General features: G+C 36.9%; 1 protein-coding gene across 3 annotated transcripts in view; it reads left to right on the forward strand.

The window, feature by feature from the left end:
• The window catches only part of HIVEP1 (human immunodeficiency virus type I enhancer binding protein 1), a 142,422-nt gene that overhangs the window by 78,107 nt on the left and 37,773 nt on the right, over positions 1 to 26,542 (forward strand). The gene's annotated exons all lie outside the window — the stretch shown is intronic.

Raw genomic sequence — 26,542 nt, forward strand, 5'->3', positions numbered from 1 at the left:
TGTTTTTGTCACCTTTGCCAAAGGTCAGTTGACTGTAGATATAAGGCCATATTTCTGAGTTCTCTATTCTATTGATCTTTTTGCTTATTTTTATATTAGTACTATACTATGTTAGTTACTGTAGCCATTTAGTATATTCTGAAGTCACGTAATGTGATGTCTCCAGCTTTGTATTTTTTACTTAGTATTGCTTTGGCTTTTTGAGCTCTTTTTTAGTTCCATATGAAATTTAGAATTTCTTTTCTAATTTTTAAAAAAATAATACTGGTATTTTATAGAGATCTTTCACTTCCATGATTAAATATATCCCCAGGTATTTTATTTTTCTTATAGTTACTCTAGGTGGGATTGCATTCTTGATTTAGTTCTTAGCTTGATCATTATTGGTATATACAAATGCTTGTGATTTTTGTTATTGATTTTGTATCCTGAAACTTTACTTCATTTATCAGTCCTAACAATTTTTTGGTGGAGTCTTTTGGGCTTTCTAGATATAAAATCATAGTGTCTAAACACAGATAATTTGACTTTCTCTTTTTCAATTGGATGCTTTTTATTTTTTTCATGCTTAATTGTTCTGGCGAGTACTTCCCAGTACTATATTAGATTGGAGGGATAATAATGGGCATCCTTGTATTGTTCCAGTTCTTGGAGGTTGTTTCCCATTCAGTATGATGTTGCCTGAGTGTTTATCACATAGGCCTTTATAATTTTGCAATATATTCATTCTATTTCTAGTTTCTTGTTTTTTTTTTTTTTTTTTATCATGAAAGAGTGCTAGATTTTATCAGATGCTTTTTTTGGTATCTGTTGAAATGATTACATGTTTTTTGTTTACAATTCTGTTTATGTGATGAATCATATTTTTTGATTTATGTATTCCTGGAATAAAACCCACTTTATCATAGTGGTTCTTAGCTTTAATGGGCCATTGGATTTGGTTGAGGGTTTTTTCATCTGTTTTCATTGGTGATGTTGGTATGTAGTTTCTTTTTTTGCAGTTTTTGGCCAGGGCTGGGCTTGAACCCACCACCTCCGGCATATGGGGCGGGCGCTCCACCCCTCTGAGCCACACACGCTGCCCTATATAGTTTCTTTTTTGTGTGTTGTATCCTGTCTGGTTTTGGTATCAGAGTGATACTAGCCTCATAGAATAAGTTGGGAGGAATTTCCTCCTCTTTGACTTTTGGAAAAGTTTTGGGAAGGTGGATATTAGTTCTTCTTTGTATATTTTGTAGAATTTGTTCCTGGCTTTTTGATTGGTGGGAGATTTTTTATAACTGATTCAATGTCATCATTCATAATTGTTTTTTGTAACCTTGGGCTGTTATATGTTTCTAGGAATTTATCCATTTTCTCTAGGTTTTCTAGTTCATGAGTGTGTAGTTGTTTGTCTCTGATGATCTTCTATATTTCTGTGGCATCAGTTGTAATGTCTCCTTTTTCATTTCTATGTAGTTTATGTGCATCTTTTCTCTTTTCTTTATTAGTTTAGCTGGTGATTTATCTATTTATTTATCTTAGATTGTTTGTACTTTTTTTTAAACATAGGCATTTAATGCTATAAACTTCCCTTATTAGCACTGCATTTTTATTTATCCCAGAGGATAGAGTATGCTACATTTCCATTTCCGTTCATTAAAAAAAATGTTAAAGTTTCTGACTTAATTTTGTCATCGATCCAGAGATCCTTAAGAAGAATGTTGTTTAATTTACATGTATTTGTATAGTATCTGAAGTTTCTCTTACATTGATTTTTAGTTTTATTCTTCTATGATCTGAGAAGATACTTGACATGATTTTGATTTTAAAAAAATGTTCTTGAGACTTTTTTTGTGGCCTAACAAATCTGTTTTGCAGAATATTCCATGTATTGATGAGAGGAATGTATATTTTGCAGTTGTTGGGTAGAGGTTCATTTAGCCTACAGTCTAATTGAAGGCCAGTAGATTTTTGTTGATTTTTCAGTGTTAATCATCTGTCTAGTGCTGTGAGGTGCTGAGGTCCCCCACGATTACTGTATTGCCAACCAACTCTTCCTTTATGTCTTATTTTTTTTCTTTTTTTCTTTTTGAGACAGAGTCTCAGTTTGTCAACCTCTGTAGAATGCCATGGCGTCATAAATCACAGCAACCTCAAACTCTTGGGCTCAAGAGATCCTCTTGTCTCAGCCTCCAAGGGAGCTGGGACCACAGGTGCCCACCACAATGCCTGAATACTTTTTAGAGATGGGGGTCTCACTCTTCTTCAAGCTGATTTCAAACTCCTGAGCTCAGGCAATCCACCTGCCTTGATCTCCCAAAGTGCTAGGATTCAGGCATGAGCCATCACACCTGGCCAAGGTGCTGTATTTTTGTTATACATTGTTTTCTTTAATGTTTTATAATTTTTTCCGTATGTATCTTATATATATTTTGTTGGGTTTAGTTCTTGAAACTTTTATTTTTTTAATTCTATCATTATTTTTCTTTTGTAAAAATTGTTTTCTAGTTCTTTTTGGCAAATAAAATGCATTATTTTTGAATATTGATTTTATATCTAGCCACCTGGATGAATTCTTATTCATTCTCAAATTTTTTCTTCTGACATTTTTGATGTTCTTTTCATATCAACTGGGAACAATAAAAGTTTTGTTTCTTCCTTTTTAAATCTTTTTTTAAAATTTATTGTTCTTGTTTTAGTCAGTTGGCTCCAATAAAACCCATTCTAACAGAAAACAGTAGTGTTGGCATCCTTGATGTGTTCTTGATTTTAAAGAAAATGCTTCTAATACTTCACCCTTAAAATGTTTGCTTTTTTGGGGGGGGGGGGTTGGGGCTGGGTTTGAACCCACCACCTCTGGTATATGGGGCTTGCACCTTACTCCTTGAGCCACAGGCACCGCCCAATGTTTGCTTTCTTGTAGGAGGGAGGCTGTTATGTATTTATTTGCTTAAAGGTCATCTTTTATTTTTGATTATTAAAATTTTTTAAATCATTAATGATTTTCACTTTTATTAACTATTTCTTTCCTTCTATATCAAGATGATCATCTTAAGATCTTTATTCTTTCATTCTAATGTTTAAACCTAACTTGCATTATTTTGAAAAAATCAATTTAGTCATGACATTTAGTCATTTTAATCATACAGCTAAATTTGATTAACTACTAATTCAATATGTTTGATAATACCAGATTATTCAGACTTTCAATTTGCTCTTCAGAAAATAAAACTTTTAGGAAGTTAATTGTTAATGTTTTTAATTTATCCATCCTATAAGCATTTCCTTTTTTGACAAAAAGTCATTTATAATATTTTCTTACTCTCCTTCATTGCTGATAGATGTATAGTTCATTTTTAATTGCTAATATCATTCATCTGTGTGTTTTCTTTCTTTTGATTAGTGTTCCCCAAAATGTATGTATTTTTCCCTTTTTATTATGTCAATTTCTGATTTTCTTGATGCTCTTTTGTATCATCTTTTTCAGTTTCATTAAATGTTGTTCTTTATTACCTTTTCCCATCTTTTTCTTTGGATTTGTTCTGTTATTCACATTTCTTAAGTTCAAATGTTCATTTATCTTTAAGCTTTTACTCTTTTTTATAAAAATCATTAAAGCTCTTAATTTCCTTCTAAGTAATGTTTTACATATGTCATCCGTAATTTTATATTTGTAAGTTTCATTAATTTCTGTACTGCTTTCTTCTTTAACCCTCATGTTAGAGGTGTTTTCTTCCCCCATCTTAAATAGGAATTTTGTTTGTTTAGTTATTTCTGACTTACTTTTGTTGTAATGCTGATTGTTTTTGAGACCCTTTTGGATATCTATAATTATTTTTTCCTTGTTTCTGAATACTATGTATCAGAATTTCCAAGGAATGTTCTACAAAAGTGCTCACAGATTTTATATGAGAAATGTAGCATTCTGTAAATAAATTCACCATTTTGCAAAGATGAAAAAGCTGAAGGTGATGTATGTTAAATAGCTTTTCTCAGGGGAGTTCAACCAGGAAGTGGCATGAGAGGATTTGAGCCCACGTCTTGGACTGTGCTGTTCTGTTATTTATTATTCCACAGGATGGTTTTTTGCTCATCTGTTTAATTTTAGAATCAGTTTTACTCCTGTTCTGAATTACCCTGTTGAATAATGAGATTTTGATAATAGTCACCTCCAAAAATGTTGCCACCATGATTCAGGAAAAAGTAGGATTTAGACAAAGGGTATAGAGAAAGGTTGAGATTTTAGGTAAGTTGGCATTGTGATTTTCTTTTCTTTCTTTTTTTTTTTTTTACATTATTTTGTTTCAACGAAAATCAGCAATTGCTACCTTTATTGCCAGTTGTTTCCTTTTAGGAGCTGACATTATCCTTCAGCCCTCAGGGGGTTTTTATTTAAAAAAAATAATTTCTGTTAATTTTAATGAGAATAAAAGGGCCTAATCGTATATAATATAGGTAGTTTATGTGGGTTAAGAAAACAGGTAGGTAATCTGTGCTAGCAATAACTGAAAGCTATTCAGATTTGCTCTGAGGAATGAGCTGCTGAGGAGAATTTTTGTTAATATTGGCACAGTTTCTGTCCCGGAATACCCTTCTGTTATCTGGAGAAGTTTGAGAAAAGTTAGCTTCCTTATAGAAACTAAACTGAGTAATTCAGAAGAAAGAGACACTGAATCATGAACCCTAATTAGTATGTAAATAACAAAACTTGAGTATGCTTACCTACTTTCCTATATGCATGGGGTTCTTGGTTTTGTTTTGTTTTTTCTTTTTGGCTTATTTGTTTTTAAAGCTCTTTGTAATATGAATGAATTTCCAAAGGGAAATACAGTGACCATCTCATATTTTTATTTTTAAGTATCACATATGATATTTCTTAAAAGGAAGGCTATTCTTCAATAATATTTCATATTAGTAAATCTGTGCTTTAATGTCAAGGATAACCTTTTTCTTAAAAATTCTGCTAAGTACTACACATTCATCCGAATGATAAAGCCCAAATATAGTCTAGTAATGGGGAGGGGTGAGGAGAGAGAAGGGAGAGCAAAGGAGGGCAATTGGTGAGAGGAGAGGGGGCTTTTGGAGTGATCTCACCTAATATGCACATTGCAAGGGTATATTTCAAAATAACTAAGAGTAAATTTTAAATGTCTTACCACAAAAAAACAGGTAAGTGAGGCGATGGCTGTGTTAATCAGTTTTATTTAGGCATTCCACATTTTATAACAAATCATCACATTGTACCGTAGAAATGTATACAGTTATGATTTTAATTAAAACTTTTTACAAAATTCTGCTAGGTATGATAAATAAGAAAATTTTTACAAGAGCATATTCTTATAATTAAGAGTAATAAGTCCTTCCCAGTTAACACTAGAATTTAGGTGGCATGGTGGAGAAATTGGGCAGATTTTATTAAATGAAAATTAATAATGTCAGTATAATACAAGGTAAGATGAAAATGTTTTAAAACACTGAGAGCAAATCTGTGTGGTAAAACAGAACTAGGCTTAGTTAAAATGTTACTGTTTGGAACAGCGATCGACAATTTAGAGAATGAAAGCTAGCTGCGACACAGCCAGAGGAAAGGCTGCCGCGGTAGTTTAGTGAGATGTCAGAACAACAGGGTGTTTTTAAAGGAATTCAGTTTTGTTATTTTGGTACTATATTGACGCTAACTAGTTTAGTATATATTTTTAACAAGTCATGATCCTTGGGTTTACTAATTATTAGGTGATAACATATTTTAACGAGCATGTTTAATGGAAGATTATTATAAATAACAATGTTCGTAAATCGTCCTCTCTTAATGTTAATTTAAATGTCCCAAAATATAATCATATCTTCTCTTTTAAAGTTCATTTATTTAATAAATTGTTATTATCTATCCGTTATTGTTTTAAGCCCTGGGATTTAGAAGGAAAAACAAAAGTTAAAACCCAAAGGATCTCATAGTCCTTAACCTAGCCCTTGCCCAAATCATCATAATCTGAACCAATAGAGTAAAGTTCATGAGGTGTTATGTAGACTGGTAGCAGTGCTCACAATTTCCCTTGGGAAAATAGCAGCGGATGTTTTGTTTTTTAGAAAATAAAGTCATCTCCTTTTTCTTTTATGTTATTTAGAATTTCAAATTTAAATATGCAGGCCTCATAAAGTATTTCCTTAGCATAATAAGCAAGGAATCCTCTGAGCTTGAATCATGGGGAAATTAGTATTGTTTTAATTATTTGTGCCATATATCTAAATTAAAGGTATTATATGTCAACATTTTGAAATTTAATAATGCCAAATCCTAAGAGATCATTGTCTTTCAGGCAGGCCACCAACTTTATAAAAGATGATCTCCACAATGACATAAAGAAAACATTTTTAGTAGTTTAATGTGAAATAAATGTCTTTAAGAGTTCTGGTCTCACTGTGTTTGAGTTCACAATCCTAAAACTTTGCTTAGAGAAGCAAAAATTCTCATTATTTCCTAACAGTGTTACATATACTATGTGTTGAGCCATTTATTAAATTAGAGACTTTACATAGCTAACATGTTTTTATTTTACGGGACGTGTGTTGGCTTTCAAAGTACTATTGATTATAAGATGCACAATGATTTTATGTACCCTTTAGCAAGGAAAAAAGTCAACTGCAAATCAAGTTATGACATAATGCTCTTATAATTGATTAGAAGATGCATTTTGGTTTTAGAGAGTTTAAAATGTTAAAAGAAATTCTCTTAGATTATATTGAATACATATTTATGTCCAATGCTTCATTTTTTACAAGAAAGATAAAGTAATTAAGGTAATGATGTGTGGTTTTGAGCTGCTTTGAGGACAGCGTCCCCGAGGACTGTGAAAAACAAAGGAATAGGTCTTATTCGAGAGGTTCATTTGAGGATCCGTGGAAGAAAGATACGCAGGAATAAAAATCAGGTTTTGTTTGTTTCTCTTTCAGTCCTGAGGTAATTGACCTCATGCCATATGCCTCAGTGTTTTCTATATAAATAATGTTACAGGGTGATTTAAAAGGATAATGGGTGTTGCTGTTGATTTATCTAGGCTTTTCTCCAGCTCTGCTGCTGTATTCTCTGTATAAGACCAAAACGGGGAGGGGATGGGGCGAAAGCCAAGATACCTATTGCCTATTCAGAGGCTTGTTCCTTTTCTCATGTTTCCTTAGAGCAGGCAGCCCAGGACCTGTGTGAAACTGAAGAATACAGCGTGAAGGGAGAAAGAACAGAAAATGAAAGTGAGAGGAGTCAGATAAACAACTGGGAGAAAGTCTAGAAAATGAATTTTTTGAAAATTAAAGCAACAAAGCAGATAAGGAAATAACAAAGTCCCCTTTCACCAAAAATACAGTGTTCTTTTATTGTTTCACTACTCGGAGGGCATTTTATGGGGCTCTGCTGTATGCAAGAATTTTATCAAGTGTTGAAGGATTGTGTTTTAGAATTTAGCCCTGAACATTAAGCAGGACGTATGAAATTACTAAGCAGGAAGTATAAAAGTATTTCATTCAAGAAAAGACTTGGAAGCAGCAAGTGGGAGTCTGTAGGTGAGGGGAGAAGAGCAGGGGAAGGACTAAGGGACAAGGGACGTGTCAGTGAGCACCTGTCTGTAGCAGCGTTTGTGCACAGCCTGATACCTGGAGGGAGATGGATCAGAAGAGCCTGAGCAGCAGCCTGCGTTGGGAGTCCAGGCTGCTGCACAGGAAGGGGAGGGAAATGTCCCTGAGCTCCTACCCTGCATGTAGTTAGCCCCTTAGTAATGGCTTTAATGTGAAGACTGAACTTCATAAAATGGTCTTATCCCACCACTCTCTATCCCTCATCCTGTCACCTCTGCTGCATGGGCCTCACAAGTCCTCCAGTTCTGTTTCACCCATTTACATCCCAGCACCTACTACAGTTTGTAGGGCATGCAGCAGGCATTTGACAAATATGGTCGTGCCTCCATAGTTGGCCACTTCCCTACACTGACCACCTGCTTATGTAGATAGGACATGTACCAAGTGTACTTATAAGTACAGTAGGCCTAGTTCTTTATGTTGACCAGTTTGTTACAGAACCTTGGGTGGTCAACTAAGCAAGGTTCTACTGTACTTACTGGGTTAATTGATGGTAGATGGATGGATGGACGGGTTGAGGGTGGAAAAGATGGATTCTTTTATATTTTACTCAGGTTTCTAAGCCATCTCTGTTGTGGCTTTATTTCTCACATGTGGTTAAATAGATCATTGTTTGTCCTATTGTAACCTAGATGGTGTATCTGAAATAAATTATTTCTTTAATTATATTAAATTATCTGTTATAATGATACGTACACATAGCTTATGTATGTCACTGTAACAAAAATAAAAGCTTTGCTCTTTAATTTTTAATGAAGACTATGAATAGCTACAAATGGATCTTTTCTCATGATTATATTTAATCACAAAGACTCAGACTACTCTGTAGCAATTTTGTAATAAAATCTTTGTGAACTTAGTGGGAAACTGATATTCTGAAGAATTGAGGATTCTAGGTTTCTGGAGACTTAACAGTACAACTCAAAGCCTTGTTGACAGAAATGTTTATCAAAGAGTTCCCATTTTCCTGTCTTAGTAATGGACAGGATAACCCTCATTTGGACTTTTCTTATTGACCGAAGATCAGCGGTGTGCTGGTAGACTAGCTTGGGCAGGTTGGAATAGGGAGTCTGGGGAAGTAGGCAATAATTTGTAGCATTTGCCACAGTGAAAAATACTCCCAGCCATGTCTGATTTCAAGCTACTAATGATTATGCCTTGCGAAATTCCTCAATATTTAATAGTAGAGCAATCTTTGCACACAGCTCTTAGAGAAATCATTTTTATACTTTGTTCTTATTGTGGGTTCACCTACTGTGTACTGCATTAGAGTAGAGACCTAGCTCTAAATGGATCCTAATTCCTAGAAATCTTTGAATTTTCTCGAAAAATCACCAAGGTCTTTGGAATTTTTTTTTTTTTTTGTAGTTTTAGCCGGGGCTGGGCTTGAACCCACCACCCCTGGTATATGGGGATGGTGCCCTACTCTTTGAACCACAGGTGCCACCCAGTCTTTGGAATCTTTTTTTTTTTTTTAAGACTTGACACAGTTTATTTATTTCAGAGGATTTCTAAATCCTTTCTCACAGATCTACATGGAAACTTCTTGCTAAATTAAAAAAATTATAAAATTGTTGACAATAAAATAGAAACCATTTCACATTATTTATGAAAAGCAACAGAAACACAGTTTATCTAAATAATTTAACTGATACATTATTGTCAAACGTCACTTTTAAAATACGTCAATGTAAACAAAAGGCTTAGTCTCTTGAGACTTCTTTTTCCTCTCATCTTGATCACATAGTTTACCCATCCAGATTTGTGAATTACAAGTAATTGTTGCTCACAGTAAAAAAAAAAAAACAAGAGCATTGGTTAAAAACTCTGAAAAGAAGTGTTGTTTGAGGAATATATTCAGAAGTCGACCCCATTCAAGCCTCTTGCATTATGCTTTAAACTTAAAGGCTAAATAAGGTTTTATCTTTTCATTATTAGTTGCTTTGCAAACAATCTGAAATTCAACTTTGTTAGAAAATCTTTCTTTGCCTTTTTATTTTTTTTTAATTAAATCATAGATGTGTACATTAATGCAGTCATGGGGTAGAATGTGCTGATTTTATATACAACTTGAAATATTTTCATCAAACTGGTTAACATAGCCTTCACAGCATTTTCTTAATTACTGTCTTAAGACATTTATATTCTACACCTAGTAAATTTCACATGTACACTTGTAAGATGCACCGTAGGTGTGGTCCTACCAATTACCGTCCTTCCACCCATCTTCCCCTCTCTTCTCCCCTCCCCTCCCTCTGCCCTTTCACCTTCTACTTGGGTTATAATTGGGTTATAGCTTTCATAGTAGGGCTGAGTACATCTTTTTTGTAAAAATAGCAAACGAATGGAAATTTGAAAGACTTTATTCCATGGCAGGGAAGTCTGATTTGCTCTGTGAATTAGTATTTTAAATTGAAGGCTGAATCAGCCTTCTGTCATGTGATTTTCTTAAACCTACAAAAATACATTAGAATACAGGTTGAGTTTCCCTAATTTGAAAATCAAAATCCCCAAATAGTCCAAAATCCAAAACTTAGCGCCAACATTATGTTCCAAGGAAATGCTCCCTGGAGCATTTGGATTTTTTTGCATATTTAAAAATATGCTCAACTAGTAAGAATAATACCCATCTTCTAAAATTGAGGAGGAAATTCAACATCTGGAACACTTCTGGTAACCGACATTTCAGATCAGGGATACTCAACCTCTATTTGGTTTTGTTCTCAGCGTCAGCCGTCTTTTCAGTAACATTCAGATGTTTATCTTTTGTTTTTCTTCTACTTTTATACAAACCTCATTATACAATAGTAGTACGAGTTTAAAAAGTAGGATATGTGCTAACTGCACGAGACATCCTGTCAGTCGCCACTTTTCTATCATCGGCTTTACCAACAACTATAGCGTCGTGAAAGGGGACCTGTTTTGAGGTACAAAGCTGCTTTTACCACTTTCTCTGAAGGGCTTGTCAGGAATCGGGTAAAATGCTAATAGAAAAGTTGAAAATAAGAAGGTGACTATAACAAATGCTTTTAAGTTTATATTTGCTTTCTTAGTGGCATTTTAAAAGTCACAGTTATGTAAAGTAGTAATTAAAACAGTATATTGTTGGGCTGTTGCTTTTTTGTTAATAAATGTAAGATGTATCACAAAAAGGGGAAAACGGAAATAGAAGTACGCGGGGATAGTGTTCCCAATTCTTACTGGAATGAAGTTAGTATAAATCTGAAGAAACTCTGATAAGATGTGGAGTAAATAGTGGTGTAGCCATTTTGTCCTAGTAACCAGCAATGATGATGATTATATAGTAATGGTGATCGATAGTAATAATAATATCAACAGTCACAATAATAATGAACTAAAATTGAAATTCCAGACGCCATGCCAGGCCATCTACACGCATTATTTCAAATAATCATCATAATCCCATGAGTTGCCATAATTTGTGATTTGTAGATGATGAAGTTACAATAACAGACTTTTCCGAAGGTACATAGCTAGTAGGTGGCAGGACTTACACACAGGTGTCCTTGTCTTCAGAATCCACCGAAGGTATAACTGGGCAGTGATGATTTGGAGACAGAATGAGCCTAAGTGAGGCCTGGCTCTGAGAGTGCAGGGTACTTTCTGGTTTGGACAGTGTGTGAGTTGCTGTGTCATGTGCTGAGATTGGCCTGGAATGCTTAGTCTTTTTTGACTTTTTTGGACGTCCTTGTACTATTTATTTAATAATCTGGAAAAGATAACATACGGTACTTGAAAGTTTAAGTGTTTTCAAGGGAAGGAGAAGACTTTTGTGTAGCTCTTGAATAACGTAGTCTTTCTTCCTGATTTAGAGGTTTATGAAGTTTTCATCTTCTTGAGTCAATTTTATGTTTAACTTAAATTAAATTCTGTGTTATGTAAGTTGTCCTAATATATTAAGAGTAAAATATGATTTTCTTAGAGTTCATAGTTTTTCTCACTAAGAACCTTTACTATTCATTAGATTGACTTTTTTCTTTTGAAAATTTTTTTAAAATGCATTTTGTTACAAAGTATGTTGAATTATGCTGTGTCTTGCATTGTTTAAGCCTTTTAACTGATTTTTTTGGCCATACTTTGAATGGGAGTTGGCCTCACATCCCACTTGTGTTCCATTCTTGCTTTCCTCCTCAGTGCTGTGGTTCAGGAGTGCTGCTGTGTTCCGATAGCTTTTTCAGTGTAGCTGCATTAGGAATATTAAAAGGGATTTTGAATCTGTTTGGGTTGGTAAAACATAACTTACATTTCACTAAATGATCCCAAGAACCACTCTGGTCTTTTGGTTAATGTACCTTTAATGAGGCCGGCTGAGGCTCTCAGAGGCTGCTTTTGTGTCACATGCTGACTCCACTCATCAGCGTGGAGTGGGGGCCACTCATCAGCGTTCCGGGGCCACTTTTTCCCTCTTTTATGGACTTCGCCACTTACATGCCTTTGACTTACATGTTAGTGTTATTGATGTATTTGAATTGCTATATTCTCAATTATTTTTAAAACAGTTGTTATTTATTTGATTTATCTACATCACTGTATACAATTTCTTCTATCTTGGGCAGCGCCTGTGGCTCAGTGAGTAGGGCGCAGGCCCCATATACTGAGGGTGGTGTGTTCGAACCCAGCCCCAGCCAAACTGCAACAAAAAAATAGCCGGGCGTTGTGGCAGGCACCTGTAGTCTCAGCTACTCGGGAGGCTGAAGCAAGAGAATCGCCTAAGCCCAGGAGTTGGAGGTTGCTATGAGCTATGATGCCACAGCCCTCTACTGAGGGTGATAAAGTGAGACTCTGTCTCTAAAAAAAAGAAAAAAAATTATTCTGTCTTAAATCTCTAGCTTTTCATTTCAGATCCTTTAACTCGAAGAATAGTCTTTACTTTTCCTTTAGTTCACGTCTGTTGTGATAAATTCTTTCAAGTGTCGTTTGTTTGAAAATGTCGATTTCATTCTTGGAGATACTCCTGGCAGTTTGCATATATTGGCTCTGAGGACATTGTTGGTATAGAGATATCAGTGTAACCTCTGCGCCTTTGCAGGTAATGTGATTTTTTAAATTATCATTCCCATGTTTTTGGAAGTATTTTTTAAGATGTTTGACCTTTTGCAGTTTCTGAGTGTTGTGCAAAGGTATGATTTTCTGTATTTATCTTGCTTGTGCTTTATGGTGCTTCTCAAATCTGTAGATTCATGTGTTTCATTGGTTTTTGGAAATTTTTAGAGCTTATCCCTAGTATTGCTTCTGTCGCATTATTTATCTGTTCACTTTCTGAGGTTTCAGAAGGCCTTTGGTACGTTACCCTCTTTGGTTTGTTACCTCATATCTAGATTTTTCATTCTTTGGTCTCCTAGAACTTTATTCTGTGTTGTTTTCTGAACTTTTCAATTTGCTATATTTTCCAGTTGGTCTCATATGAAGTTGAAATCCATTGAGTGAGTTCTAAATTTTATAGTATTTTTTTCAATTGTGTAGTTTATATTTGTCTTCACATAGTCGTGTCTCTTATTATACCTTCCAGTTCTCTGTAATTTTTGGTATTCTTGTCATTGAACAAAATAAGCACATTTATGAGATCTAATAACTGAACTTGGAATCGCGCGCTTATGTTGGCAGCATTGTGCAAACAGCTCAGGAAGGTTTCAGAACCTTGTTGCGTGTGAGTGTCTCATAACTGTGGTTGTGTTGACGTGTGGTAGTGTCTTGCTGAGTGGTATTCATTGCAGTTGTGTGTTTTTATGTACCATCATAGGAATGCAGGAGTTTGAATTAGAGCAGCAAACAAACATTGAGTTTCTTGTTAAACTTGGCAAGAGTAGAAGTGAAATCATGGACCTGTTAGTCCAAGTTTATGGGGATAATGCCATGAAGAAAACAGTAGTGTACTAATGGATTAAATGTTTTTCTGAGGGGCGAGAATGGGTCACTGATGAGAAATCAGAGAGACCAGTAATGATAATTCTTGATGAAAACATTGCAAAAACTCATCAAATTGTACATCAAAGTCATCAACTGAGTGTGAGAAGCACAGCAGACCAAGTAAACATCGATAGAGAAACAGGAAAGTCTTAACTGAAAATCTTGCCGTGAAAAAAGTGTGTGCAGAAATGTTCCTGAATGACCTCACCAATGAACAAAAGCGCAGGAGAGTCGAAATTTGCCAAGACCTTTTGGAGAAGCAAGACTGTGTTGTCACTGGTGATGAAACGTGGGTGTACCAACATGACCCTGACACAAAGCATCAAAGTGCACAATGGAAATCAGCCAATTCTCCACAACCAAAAAAATTCCCCCAGTCCAAACCACGAGTCACAACAATGTTGCTAACCTTTTTTAATATCAGAGGGATTGTTCATTATGAATTCATACCACTGGACGAACGGTTAACCGAGTTTACTATTTGAAAATGCTGAAAAGACTGCGTGAAAAAAGTTAGATGAAAGTGACCTGAACTTTTTGCCAACGGTCATGGCTCTTGGTGACAGTGCACCGGCGCACATGACTCTGTGTGTGAGGGAGTGTTCAGCAGTAAGCAAATAACTGTATTGGAATATCCTCCCTACTTATCTCATCTGGCCCCCAATGACTTTTTCTTTACCCCGAAAGATAAAGGAAATATTGAAAGGAAGCCATTTCAGTGCCATTCAGGATAACAAAGGTAATATGATGACAGTGCTGATGGCCATTCTAGAAAGAGAGTTCCAAAATTGCTTTGAAGCGCTGGCTTGGGGCTGGCATCAGTGCATAGCTTCCCAAGGGGAGTACTTTGAAGGGGATCTTAGTCATATTCAGCAGTGAATACATAACACCTTTTCTAGGACAAATTCGTGAACTTAACTGTCAGGCCTCATATTTTAAAGTCTGTGTTCATGCTAATATAGTGAACCTCTGTGAATAGGTATGTAATGCTGGTTCTTTCATGTAATTCTTTTCTCAAAGCCTGGGTATCTTTAAATATGTATTGGGCATCTTATTTGAAAACTTATAGTAATGTTCTGAAGCCTAAGTTGGTGATGTCTTCCTTTAGAGAAGATTTTAATTTTTTCCTCCCAGGCTTCTAGGAGAAGTAGCAATTAAAAATGGAGTTTGGAGTTTGAAAATTTAAACGCTTAAAAGTGTTTTTCAGTCCATGCAAGACTTGGTCTCCATCCATTTCTCCCTTATTCCTAAAACAGAACTTCTTGGGCTCCCAGCTAAAACAGGATGGTTTTAGTGTGGACCACATGCATGCATACTGTGCCCTGAGCTCTGTCTTCTGTTGCTGCTTTAGTTTGACTGCTCAGCCTTGCTGTGGTTCTTTTAGATGGGCAAACCCTCCCTGAGGAAAGGGAGCCTCAAATGCTGATCTCAACTTTTTGGAGTTTTATCTTCTCCTGGATCTTGGACCAATAACTTTTTAACTATCATCTAAATGCTTCAGTGCCTTCAAGCTGGTAATGTTTATATTTTGTCTGCTTCATCTGTTGTCTTCAAAGGGGGATCATCTGACCACCTTATTTACGTAAGTCTCCATTATTCTAAGTCCCTTATAAATAATTCTTCATACACACTTATATCAGCTGCTTATCGGCCTCCTAGTTGCAGATGCTTCTTGAGCTCATCAGTTTGCTTTTTAGAGTGAAGTTTATATATACGAGTATACATATGTATGTAAGTTTATGTATATGCAGATACACACACACCAGAGAGCTTAGTTGTTACATATTCAAATAATTTTACTTGATTTTTTTTGCTTAGAAAGTATGTTCCGAGCCCAACGTGAGTTGAATATTCATCTGTATTTTCTAGTTCCTGCTGTGGTTTGGTTTCTTAAGGTAAATTATTGAACTTATTTGGGGTATTTGGTGTTTGCTTAAGATCTACTTTTACTTACCATATTATGAATGAGATTTGAGTCACATATGTTAAAACTTTACTGTCTTCTCCCCCAGATTTTAAATGTGCCATAGACTAAGTATGTATGTATGATGGGGTCTTTTATGGATTTTTGGTTTAACTGCTAGTATGATCTCAACACAATACTATTGTAATAATTTACTATCTTTCCATGAAGTTGTCTTTCTATAATTTTTTTTTAGAATTGTATTGTCTAATTTAAAATCTTTATTCTCCTAAATAAAGACTAGAATTATGTTCCATTTTTAAAGAGTAAAGAATTTTTTATTGGTTGAGTTTTTATAAAATTAAGAAATCTGAGAAAAATTGAATTGACACTTCAAAATATTGATTTTTTTCCCCCCAAGAGCATGGTATAGTTCATTTGGTAAGCCTTTAAAAAAAAAAATCATTCTAAAAATCATGTAAAATTTTGTATATTTTGAATATTTTGTCCTAAATTTATTTCTAGATGCTTTTCTTCCTTTTTTTTTTTTTTTTACTTTTATAAATAGTTTCCATTATGTTTTCTAACTAATTATTTTTGGTATAAAGCAACAGACTAATATTTGTATATTTTTGCTAGGGAGTTACCTTACTGAACTCTTGTTAGGTATAATACGTTTTAGTGATTTGGGGGAAGAGGGCTCTCTACCACTGTGGTCCCTCTGGCTGTGGACCAGTGCCTTTCAGTGGCAGGCTGCCCAGCATCACTGCCTGAGTTCTGCCCCTTGTCCCATGGAAGAATTGTCTACTATGAATCCAGTCCCTGGTGCTAAAAAGGTGCAGGACCACTGCTCTACAAGACCCTTATATTACTAGTAAATAATGCTCTTGTCTTCTTACCATCATTTCATATCTTATTTCTTTTTATTCTTTCATTACATTATCTAGATGGTCTAAAGAAGTAATCAATCATATAAATAACATTGGTTATTTAAGGAATCTTCTCATTGTCCTCGACTTCAGAGATTTCACTAATACTTGATTTTGAGTGTTGCATATCATTGGCATGAGGTAAATATCCTTTTATTTTGAGATAGCGTCTCACTATGTTGCCCTCAGTAGAATGCCATGGCATCACAGCTCACAGCAACCTCCAACTCTTGGGCTTAAGCTATTCTCTTGCCTCAGCCTCCCAAATAGCTGGCTCTACAAGTGCCTGCCACAGCGCCTGGCTATTTTTTGGTTGATGTTGTCATTGTTGTTTGGCAGGCCTGGGCTGGATTCAAACCTACCAATTCTGGTATATGTGGCTGGCGTTTTAGTCCCTGAACTAAAGGCGCTGAGCTGATATCCTTTTTTTAAAATCTAGTTGTTTAGATGCCCCCACCCCCATTTTCCTTTGCGGCATCCTTTTCATCCCCAGCCTATTTAGAAATGTATTGTTTAATTTCTAAATATTGGGGAGTTTTTAGATGTCTTTTTCTTACTCATTTATAGTTTAATTTTGTTGTAGTCAGAAAACGTACTTTGTGTATTTTTTTTTTAACTTTTGAGCATGATACTTTGTTTTCAAATTTAAAAAGCCACATTTGCCTAGTGGCTACCTGTACAGGCATATGTCAGAGATATTACAGGTTTGATTCTAGGTCACTGCAATAAAACAAACATCACAATAAAACAAGTTACATGAACTTTTGGTTTCCCAATGCTTATCAATGTTACGTTTATTGAATGTGAAAAAGTATAATGGCTCAAAAACAGTGTAATGTATATACCTTAATTTAAAAATATCATATCACTGGAGAATGCTAATGACCATTTCAGCTTTCAGCAAGTCACATATTCTTTTGCTAATGGAGGTTCTTCTCTTAATGTTGATGGCAACTGACTGATCATGGTGGTGGTTGCTGAAGACGGGAGTGCCTGTCATCATTCCTTAAAATAAGGCAACAATGAGCTGGGCATGGTGGCTCACGCCTATAATCCTAGCACTGTGTGAGGATGAGGTGGGTAGATTGCTTGAGCTTAGAAATTGGAGAGGAGCCTGAGCAAGAGCAAGACCCGTCTCTAAAAAATAGCCCAGCACTGTGGCAGATGCCTGTAGGCCCGCCTACTTGGGAGGCTGAGGCAAGAGGATCTCTTGAGCCCAAGAGCCTGAGGTTGCTGTGAGCTGAGATGCCCTGGCACTCTACTGAGTGTGACAAAGTGAGACTCTGTCTCAAAAAAAAATAAAATAAGGCAACAATGAAGTTTGCCACATAGATTGACTCCTCTTTTCGGGAAAGATTTCTTTATCATGCAGTGCTGTTTGAATAGCATTTTACCTATGGTAGAACTTCTTTCAAAATGGGAGTCAGTCTCTCAAATCCTGTCACTGCTGTGATCAACTAGGTTTGAGTAATTGTGCATATTCTAAATCCTTCACTGTCAGTTCAGCGGTGTTCACAGCATCTTCATCAGAAATAGATTCCATCTCAAGAAGCCACTTTTTTCTTTGTTTATCCATAAGGAGCAACTCCTCATCTATTCAGGTTTTATCATGAGAGGACAGCAATTCATTTACTTCTTCAGGTCCCATTCCTGATTCTACTTTTTTTTTTTTTTTTATTTCTATCACTTGTGCAATTATTTCCCCCACTGAAGTCTTGAACCCCTCAAAGTCATCCATGAAGGTTGAAATCAATGTCTTCCAAATTCTTGTTAATGTTCGTATTTTGGCCTTCTCATGAGTGTTCTAAATAGAGTCCAGGATGGTGAATCCTTTTCTGAATGTTTTCAGTTTACTTTGTTCAGATCCATCAGAGGAATCTCTCTCTATGGCATGATAGACTTACAAAATGTGTTTCTTAAATAATAAGACTTGAAAGTCAAAATTACTCCTTTATTCATTGTCTGCAGAATGGATATTGTACAGGCAGGCATGAAAATAGCATTAATCTCATATATCTCCATCAGAGCTCTGTTGGGTAAGCAGGCACATATATCAATGAATAGCAATATTTTGAAAGAAATCTTTTTTTTTTTTTGCTGGGCAATATTTGGCTTAAAATATTCAGTAAGTCATCATTATAAACAGATGAACTGTCATCCAGGCTTTGTTGTTCCATTAATAGAGCACAGGCAAGGTTTATTTAGCATAATTTTTTTTTTCCTTAAGGAGACTAGGGTTCATCTCACTCAGCCACTTAGGCTGGAATTCAGCATCGTGATCATGGCTCACTGTAACCTTGAACTCCTGAACTCAGTCAATCCTCCCAGCTTGGCCTCCTGAGTAGTGAGGACTTGTTTGGTAGAAATGGGATCTCATTATGTTGCCTAGGCTGATTTTTGAAGTCCTGGCCTCAAGTGAACCTCCTGCCTTGGCCTTCCGAAGTACTGGGGTTCTATGTGTGAGCCACCACCTCCAATCTATTTAGCATGATTCATAAGGGCCTTAGGATTTTCAGAATAATAAATAAACATTAGCTTCAGCTTAAAAGTCAGCAGCTGCATTAGCCCCTGACAGGAGAGTCAGCCTGTCCTTGGAAGCTTTGAAGCCAGGCATTGCCTCCTGGTTAGCTATGGAAGGCCTCCATCTTCTGTAGAAGGCTACTTTGTCTTCATTGAAAATCTTTCGTTTAGTGTAGCCACCTCCATCAATGCTGTGCTTCACCTTGTCTTTTTATGTTATAGACACAGCTGTTTTCCTTAAACCTCATGAAGCAAACTGCTGGCTTCCCTCTTGTCTTCTGCAGCTTCCTCACCTCTCAGCCTTCATGGAACTAAGGAGAGTTAGGGCCTTGATCTGGATTAGATCTTCTATCCAGACCACTCAAGACTTTCTCCACATCACCAAGAAGGCTGTTTTGCTGTCATATCATTCATGTATTCACCAGAGTAGCACTTTAAATTTCCTTCAAGAACTTTTTCTTTGCATTCACAGTTTGGCTAAGAGGTGCGAGAGGCCTCACCTTAGGCCCATCTTGGCTTTCAACATGCCTTCCTCACTAAGCCTAATCATTTTCTAGCTTCTGATTTACAGTGAGAGATGTGTGACTTTTTTTCCTCTTCAACACTTAGAGGCTATTGTAGGATTTTTAATTGGCCTGATTTCCATATTGTGTGTTAGAGAATAGGAAGGCCCTAGGAGAGGGAGAGAGATGGTGGAATGGCTGGTTGATAGAGTACATTTACTAAGTTCACAGTCTTATATAGTCAGTTTCCTGGTGCCCCCAAAGTGTTGAAACAATCCTAACAGCAGAGGTACCAAATCACAGACCACCATAACAGATTTAATAATGGCAGAGAAGTTTGGAACATTGAGAGAATTTTCAAAATACAATACGGCAACACAGTGAGCACAGAGTGTTGGAAAAATGGTGTTGATACTTGCTGGATAAGATGCCACAGTCCTTCAATTTGTAAGAAATGCAGTATTTGCAAAGTGAGTAAAGTGAACCACAGCCAAACAAGAATTTTTTTATTGGTTTTCTGTTGCTGTGTAACAAATTGCTACTAATATAGCAGTTAAGACACTTATTGTTTTACAGTCTGTAGGTCAGAAGCCTGACACAGGTCTCCCCAGGGTATAGTCACCGTGTCAGCAGAGCCGGGTCTCTTTCTGGAAGCTCCAGGGTAGAGTTTGTTTCCCTGCTCATTCAGGTTATATAAATTGTGTGTCTGTAATCATCATGTCCTTGGGGGCTGTCGGCTGAAGGCCATGCCAGTTTCCAGAAGCCACTATCTTGGTGGCACCGCTCCTTTTCTCCATCTTGAAAGCCAGCAGTGGCCAGTCCAGGCTCTCTTACCTCAGCCTGTCTTATGCCTCTTCTGTTGGTTCGTATCTGACTTCAGACAGAAGAGATTTCTCCATTTTTGAAGGATTGTGTAATTTTATGTATGTATGTATGTATTTTGAGGCAGAGTCTCACTTTGTTGCCCTCTGTAGAGTGCCATGGTGTCATACCTTGCAGCAACCTCAAACTCTTGGGCTCAAGTGATTCCCGAGTAGCTGGGACAACAGGCGCCCACCACGTGCCAGGCTATCTTGAGAGATGGGGTCTCCCTCTTGCTCAGGTTGGTCTCAAACTCCTGAGCTCAAGTAATCCACCTGCCTCAGCTGCTGATAGTGCCAGGATTACAGGTGTGAGCCACCACTCCCAGCCCAGGATTGTATAATTAAATCTGAAGAGATAATCTCCCCATTTTGAAATTCATATCCTTATCACATTTGCAGAATTCCCCTTTGCCGTACAAGGAAATGTATTCACTGGTTCTGCCTACTGGAGAGTGGCCGTTTTGCAGGCCTGTTATTTTGCCTACTACACTACCGTATGGGGTCGTATAGCTTAACACCTCTTCAACACACACTTAGTTCTGTGTCATCTCTCTTTGCACCTTGAGTCTCATAGTCTCTGCTAACTTTAGTTTCCTGTTTGAGTATTCTTAACCCTCCCTTGTCTTAAAGAATCCTTTTCTTAATCTCGTTCTTGCCTGACACTGACATCTTGTCTTTCTCTGTTTCTTCACAGCCACATTCCTACAAAGTAGTCCGTGTTTGGGAGTCTGTGTGCGTCAGCATGCCCCCCTCACTCCTTACCTCTGTGTGATGGCATCTGGACATGCAGCTCTCAGAGATAATGCTGTCCTCCTAATCCCAGTGACCACCAAACCCAGTGACTGTTTGATAATTTCCATCCTGTGTGTCTGAATGTAGTACTTTAAAGCTATTGACATCTTCTTCCTAAAAGCCTCTAAATCTTGACTCCTGGACCTTCACTACCACGTTTTGTCTTATCTTTCTGATTCCTTTCTTGTTTCTGGCTCATCTTAAGTATAAAGGACCAACCAGGCCTCTGATTCATACCTTTTCTTCACAGCATACCATTTATGTACGTACATGAAAACAGCTCTCATAGTTTATTCCCAGATCTGTACCTCTAGCCCAGACCTCTCTGAAGCGGAGGAAAAAGAAGAATGTGCACATATTCTTACTGTATCATAATTTTTATATTGCTCTGTAATGTTCATAATTATTTTAAATGGATGTATAATGTTAAGTGTCTGTGCCATAATTAGCTTAACCATTTTTCTGTCGAACAATTCTTGTTCTGAATTTCCAGCTATAGTTTACGTACATTGGGTTTGAGGGTGGTGGAATGGAAAGCAAATGGACTATTTCCTCTCCCAAGCTAGCTCAGTGCTCCCATGTAAATACAGACGTGTGCTGAACCTTGCCAGGCTTTCTTATTTTGAATCAGCCAAGAGGCTACTGCCACTACTTGAGTTTGGGGTAGCGTTACAACTCTTGCACAAATGACTACAAAATGCCATCTTAGTGGTCTTTTTGTCTCTGATCTCTTAATTCTCTGAACCAGCATGCTCTCAGTTGTTAGAAAACAGGTAGTTCTGTGTCCTTAAGGCCAAAGAGAGCTAAGATTTTTCACGCTGATGTGTCTCTGAGGTTTACCTGGTATCAAGATAGGATTTTAAACACTATGAGGCAGTAGTTTACCATACCTACTGCCTACCTCAAGAATCTTCTTTGCCACACCTAGCTAACACTCAGATGCCTCCTAAGGCAGTAAACTTGTTTTTAATCTGCTGTTGTCCAGAAGTATTCCTGAAAACCAGCTAGCAGTGTTAGTGTTCTTCTCTAGAGAAGCACGGGAGCTTAATGATTAGGTTTGTGCTACATAGAACCTGGGAGCTTTAGTTCATATTTCTCTAGCCTGTTTCTGTGAAGCCTAACGAGTCATTCTGGCAGTGGCAACACTGCCATTTTTGTCCCTCTCCTGACTGTGACTTGTATCTGTTCAACTCCTTTGGATTTTGACCTGTTGATTTCTCAATTTCTGCCTGATTTTCAGCCATTACTGGTCGTACCCTGATGAGTTGGGGAATATAATTTTCAGCAGGTCTCCAATCTGAGAACTGTGTGTTCTCCCGATGAAAGTAGAGAGGGTTGTGTTTCCACCCTGGTATGCATCAAGCATATCCAACCTGAGCAGTAGTAAAAACTCAGCATTTCTGAATCATAGGTGGAAAGTACTAAGCAGCGTCCTTGCTCTGAGGTACCGGGTGAGCCTGTGCGCTGGTTGGTGGGGGCTGAGCACGTGAAATCACTACCATCTTTGGACTCTCTGCTACCATGTGTTTCACGGTCTGTCTCTGTTTCTCCGCTTTCTCTGATGTACGTTTATTGTAGTCCACCATCTCCACGAATTGCCCTTAAAGTTCTTGAAAAGCGCACGTGCTGATGGTAAACAGGTATTGCCGTCCCTTCCTTCATGCCAGTTATATTTCTGCTTTGAGACACTGTGATCTGTATGTCCTCTTAACTCTGTAGCCTATGGTAACTACATGCCAGGGGTTACAGCCACAAGGCTTGATGATTGTACTCGTTTTGTAGATAAGCTAACATAAGTAACTAGTTACTCTGTCATAGGTAGATTTGAAATTAATCAAGATTAAGGTAAGTTTTAAAAATTATACCAGGTATATCACTGTCTGAGAATCCAAGGGTCTGCCACCTTCTACTCTAGGGCACTGGTTCCCAAGAGAAGATATGTCTCTCTCTCTCTCAAATTCCCAGCCATGTGGCTTAGCCAGCCACCCTGACCACTTTCAGCCCCAAATCTTGAGAATCAAAAAAAATGAAAATCTCTCGGGAGGGGGAAGCTTGTTTCACTTCCCCCTCTGCAGTGACAGTTTGGTATTTACTGTCATACCATACTAGTATATGCCTGGGACGCTCCCTTTACGTATCTTTCTCATCTGCTCTACCAACCTCTCCCCTCCTAACAACCACAAAAAAAGGCCTTGAGGTTAGAGACTGTTTCAGAGTGCAGGGTCCTTCCCCTACCTCATCTCCTCCCAAGTATGCATAATGGTGTGGACCTTGAACAAGGAGAGTGAACCCTGTTAGTGAAAGGAGATCTAATAAAACATGGAAGAATGAACACAGCTCATCAGGAAAAGTCTGTGGGGGGTATATCTCAGTTCAGTGCCACCCCTGGTCTCAGGCAATAGAAGAGCCTTGAAAACACGAAAGACTGAAAGCTTAGCCTTAAACGAAATACCACCTCAGAAGTATTTCAGGTGTAGAACCTAGTAAGACTACACATTGATTGAAGTAAGAGCTCAAACTTAATATGAGAGAACAAAAAATGAGGTGAAATGGGAAATATGGAGCTAAGGAAATAAAATCAGAACAAAGCAAGATCATTCCAAAACTAATAAAGTTTTAAACAGTAAGGAACGTAAAGGCATGAAAATTGAATTATTGGCAAAAGAGGAAAAGCTTTAAATAATTGTTGAAAAAACAAGAGGTAAAAAAACCAAGGAGGTGGAAGCAATTTAAATCGGAAGGGTAATGCAGGGAAAACCTATTTAATGTTGCCAAAGAAAAGAACATAATCCCAGAGGAAAAAAAATTGACAAGAAAATATTTGAAGATATCATAGAAGAGAAGATTTCCGAAATAAACCAAGTTGCCAGAAAGTAAAGGAATAGGAAGTCTGACAATTCAGTTTGCAAACTCATCCTAGAAAAAGTGCTAGTGATAGGTGTATCACCTAGTGGTAGGTGAATATCACTATAGTCACCTTTGGGGCACTCCCCTTGGGAAGTTACGTGCTGATGCCAGTACCTAGTCTACCCTTCAGAACAATTTTGGGACTCTTTTTTTCTGGAATGGATATCAGCTGTCATATTACTCTTGATGTCCTGAATATCATCAAAATGTCTTCCTTTCAATATTACCTTTAACTTTGGGCAAAGAAAAAGGTCATTGGGAGTCAGATCAGGTGAGTAGTGAGGCTGCTCTGTTACGGTTACTTTGTATAGTGGCTAAAAACTCTCTCACAGACAGTGATGTGTGAGCTGGTGCATTGTCATGATGCAAGAGCCATGAATTGCTGGTAAGAAATTCAGATCACTTTTGTCTAACCTTTTCACACAGCCTTTTAGCAATTCAAATGGTAAACTTAGTTAACTATCCAAAAGCTACAAATTCATAATGAATAATCCCTGTGATATTAAAAAAATGTTTACCAACATCTTTGACTCTTGATTTAGACTAGCTGAACTTTTTTGGTTATGGAGAATTGACTGACTTTCATTGTGCACTGTGATGCTTTGTTTCAGGGTCATATCGGTACACCCATGTTTCATCACCAGTGATAACATGGCCCAAAATATTGTCTTGTCTCTCCAAAAAGTCTTGGCAAACTTCAGCTTTCCTTTGCTTTTGTTCATTGGTAAGCTCCTTCGGGATCATTTTTGTGCATGTTTTTCATGCCAAGATTTTTAGTTAAGATTTTCTTATTTTTCTTTTGATGTTTACATGGTCTGCTATATGTCTCACAGTCAGATGATGATTTTGACATATAATTTGATGAATTTTTGCAGTGTTTTCATCAGTTATACTCATTAATGTCTGCCCTGACCTCTCTTCATCAATTACCCTTTCTCTGCTCTCCAAAAAACATTACATTTTCTTCATGGCATTATCCCTGTAAACTTGGACTAAAATGTCCCTGATTTCACTTTCATTCTTGGCAAATTTAACAAGAAATTTAAGCACCGACATTCTCACGGTGGCACACAAAACCACACAATAACAGTAATGAATGCCGCTCAGTAAGGCATTGCCACGTTGCTATGAGACTCTACTATACCAAAACTATGAAACCTTACCAAGATGCTTGCACAGTGCTGCCAGTGTAAGCACGTGGTGGCAAGTTCACGAAGTTAATTGTCAGACCTCCTATGCAGAGTTTAGAAGGGTAGAATTCATGTCCTAGCACCAGTCAAGTTTTAAGATTCAAATAGAGAACTAAAAGTAAACAATAATGTGGGTAGAATGTGAATGTTATAAACTTAACTACAAATGAGATGAGTCTTTCAGTATCTAAAATTGACACATGTAGTTCAAAAAATCTGTTGAAAGTAATCTTGTTTCTCCAGTTCTTAACTCCAGTGGATTTGGGGGACTTTTCTCTTTTAAAGAAATATGCATCTTAAGTTTTGCAATTCCTTTGTCTTCATCTCAGCATAATGTTTTATAAAGTAGAAAGTTACATTTTATTTTTTGTTTAAAACATATCACATTTCTGAATGTTCTGAATTTTTGCATTTTCCTTGGGAGTACAGGGTTTAACTTTAAAAAAAAAATCTTTAAAAGTAAAAGTTTATTCTGAACAGTGTGAATAATCGAGCACAATTACATCTCCCTCAGCCAAGCTCTGGTTGAGTCAGTCCCTGGTGCAACCTGGCAGAGGAGAACTTGTTTTCAGTCCTTGATGTTCCAGCTCCGCCCCCTTCTCCTCCAAGTGGTTTCTTATCTCTGTGTTTATAGTCATTTTAATAGTGGATGGCTTTCATTTTTATGACAGCTCACCACCCAGCTTTTACAAGTGGGTGGGGAAACTGCTCACCCCAGGTGATGGTCATCATTTTTCATTTTACCACTTGCCTGGCAGAGTTAATGAGAGGTAAAAAGTGCATTATTGACTTCATTACGTTCATCTTGAGGGGGGAAAACATCATTTCATAAGTGAGTAGACGGAAGAACAGAAAGGTTTGCTAAACATTGTTTTGTAAAAGTTAATACCATTTTCTGTTGTTCTTTAGGACAAAATTTTCATTAGGAGACCTCCTGTTTTTTCTCTCTCTCTTTTTTTTTTTTTTTTTTTTGCTTATGATGGGTAAATTTATCTTTCATGGAGTAGTATAGTTGTTTCTTCATTGAACTATTAAGCTGACATCACAAGAGGACTCGGATACTTTTTTTTTCATGTAAATTTTGTCCTTAGTAAGTAGTTATTACAGTGTAGACATTTTGGTCTACTATGAAGTTCAAGTGCGTACACTGCAAGGGCTATTTGCAAATAGTGAGGAATTAAAGTATTTGGCTTTTCTACAAATAAAAGAATGTAAGGTTGAATATTTGTTGTTTATACACTCAAGTATCCAACAAATGAAAACAAAACTAAATTATGGGAAGTAATTATTGTTCAAAAATATAATAATTGGCAGAGATTGTGGGTGGTTGATGCCACTTAAATACAGATTTATTTCCAGCACAGCTAGATATGAAAATGGTTTCATCTCTTCTTTCCCA

Source organism: Otolemur garnettii, unplaced genomic scaffold (genome assembly GCF_000181295.1).
Source record: "Otolemur garnettii isolate 467f Iridium unplaced genomic scaffold, OtoGar3 scaffold00026, whole genome shotgun sequence".
In the NCBI taxonomy this organism is placed as follows: domain Eukaryota; kingdom Metazoa; phylum Chordata; class Mammalia; order Primates; family Galagidae; genus Otolemur; species Otolemur garnettii.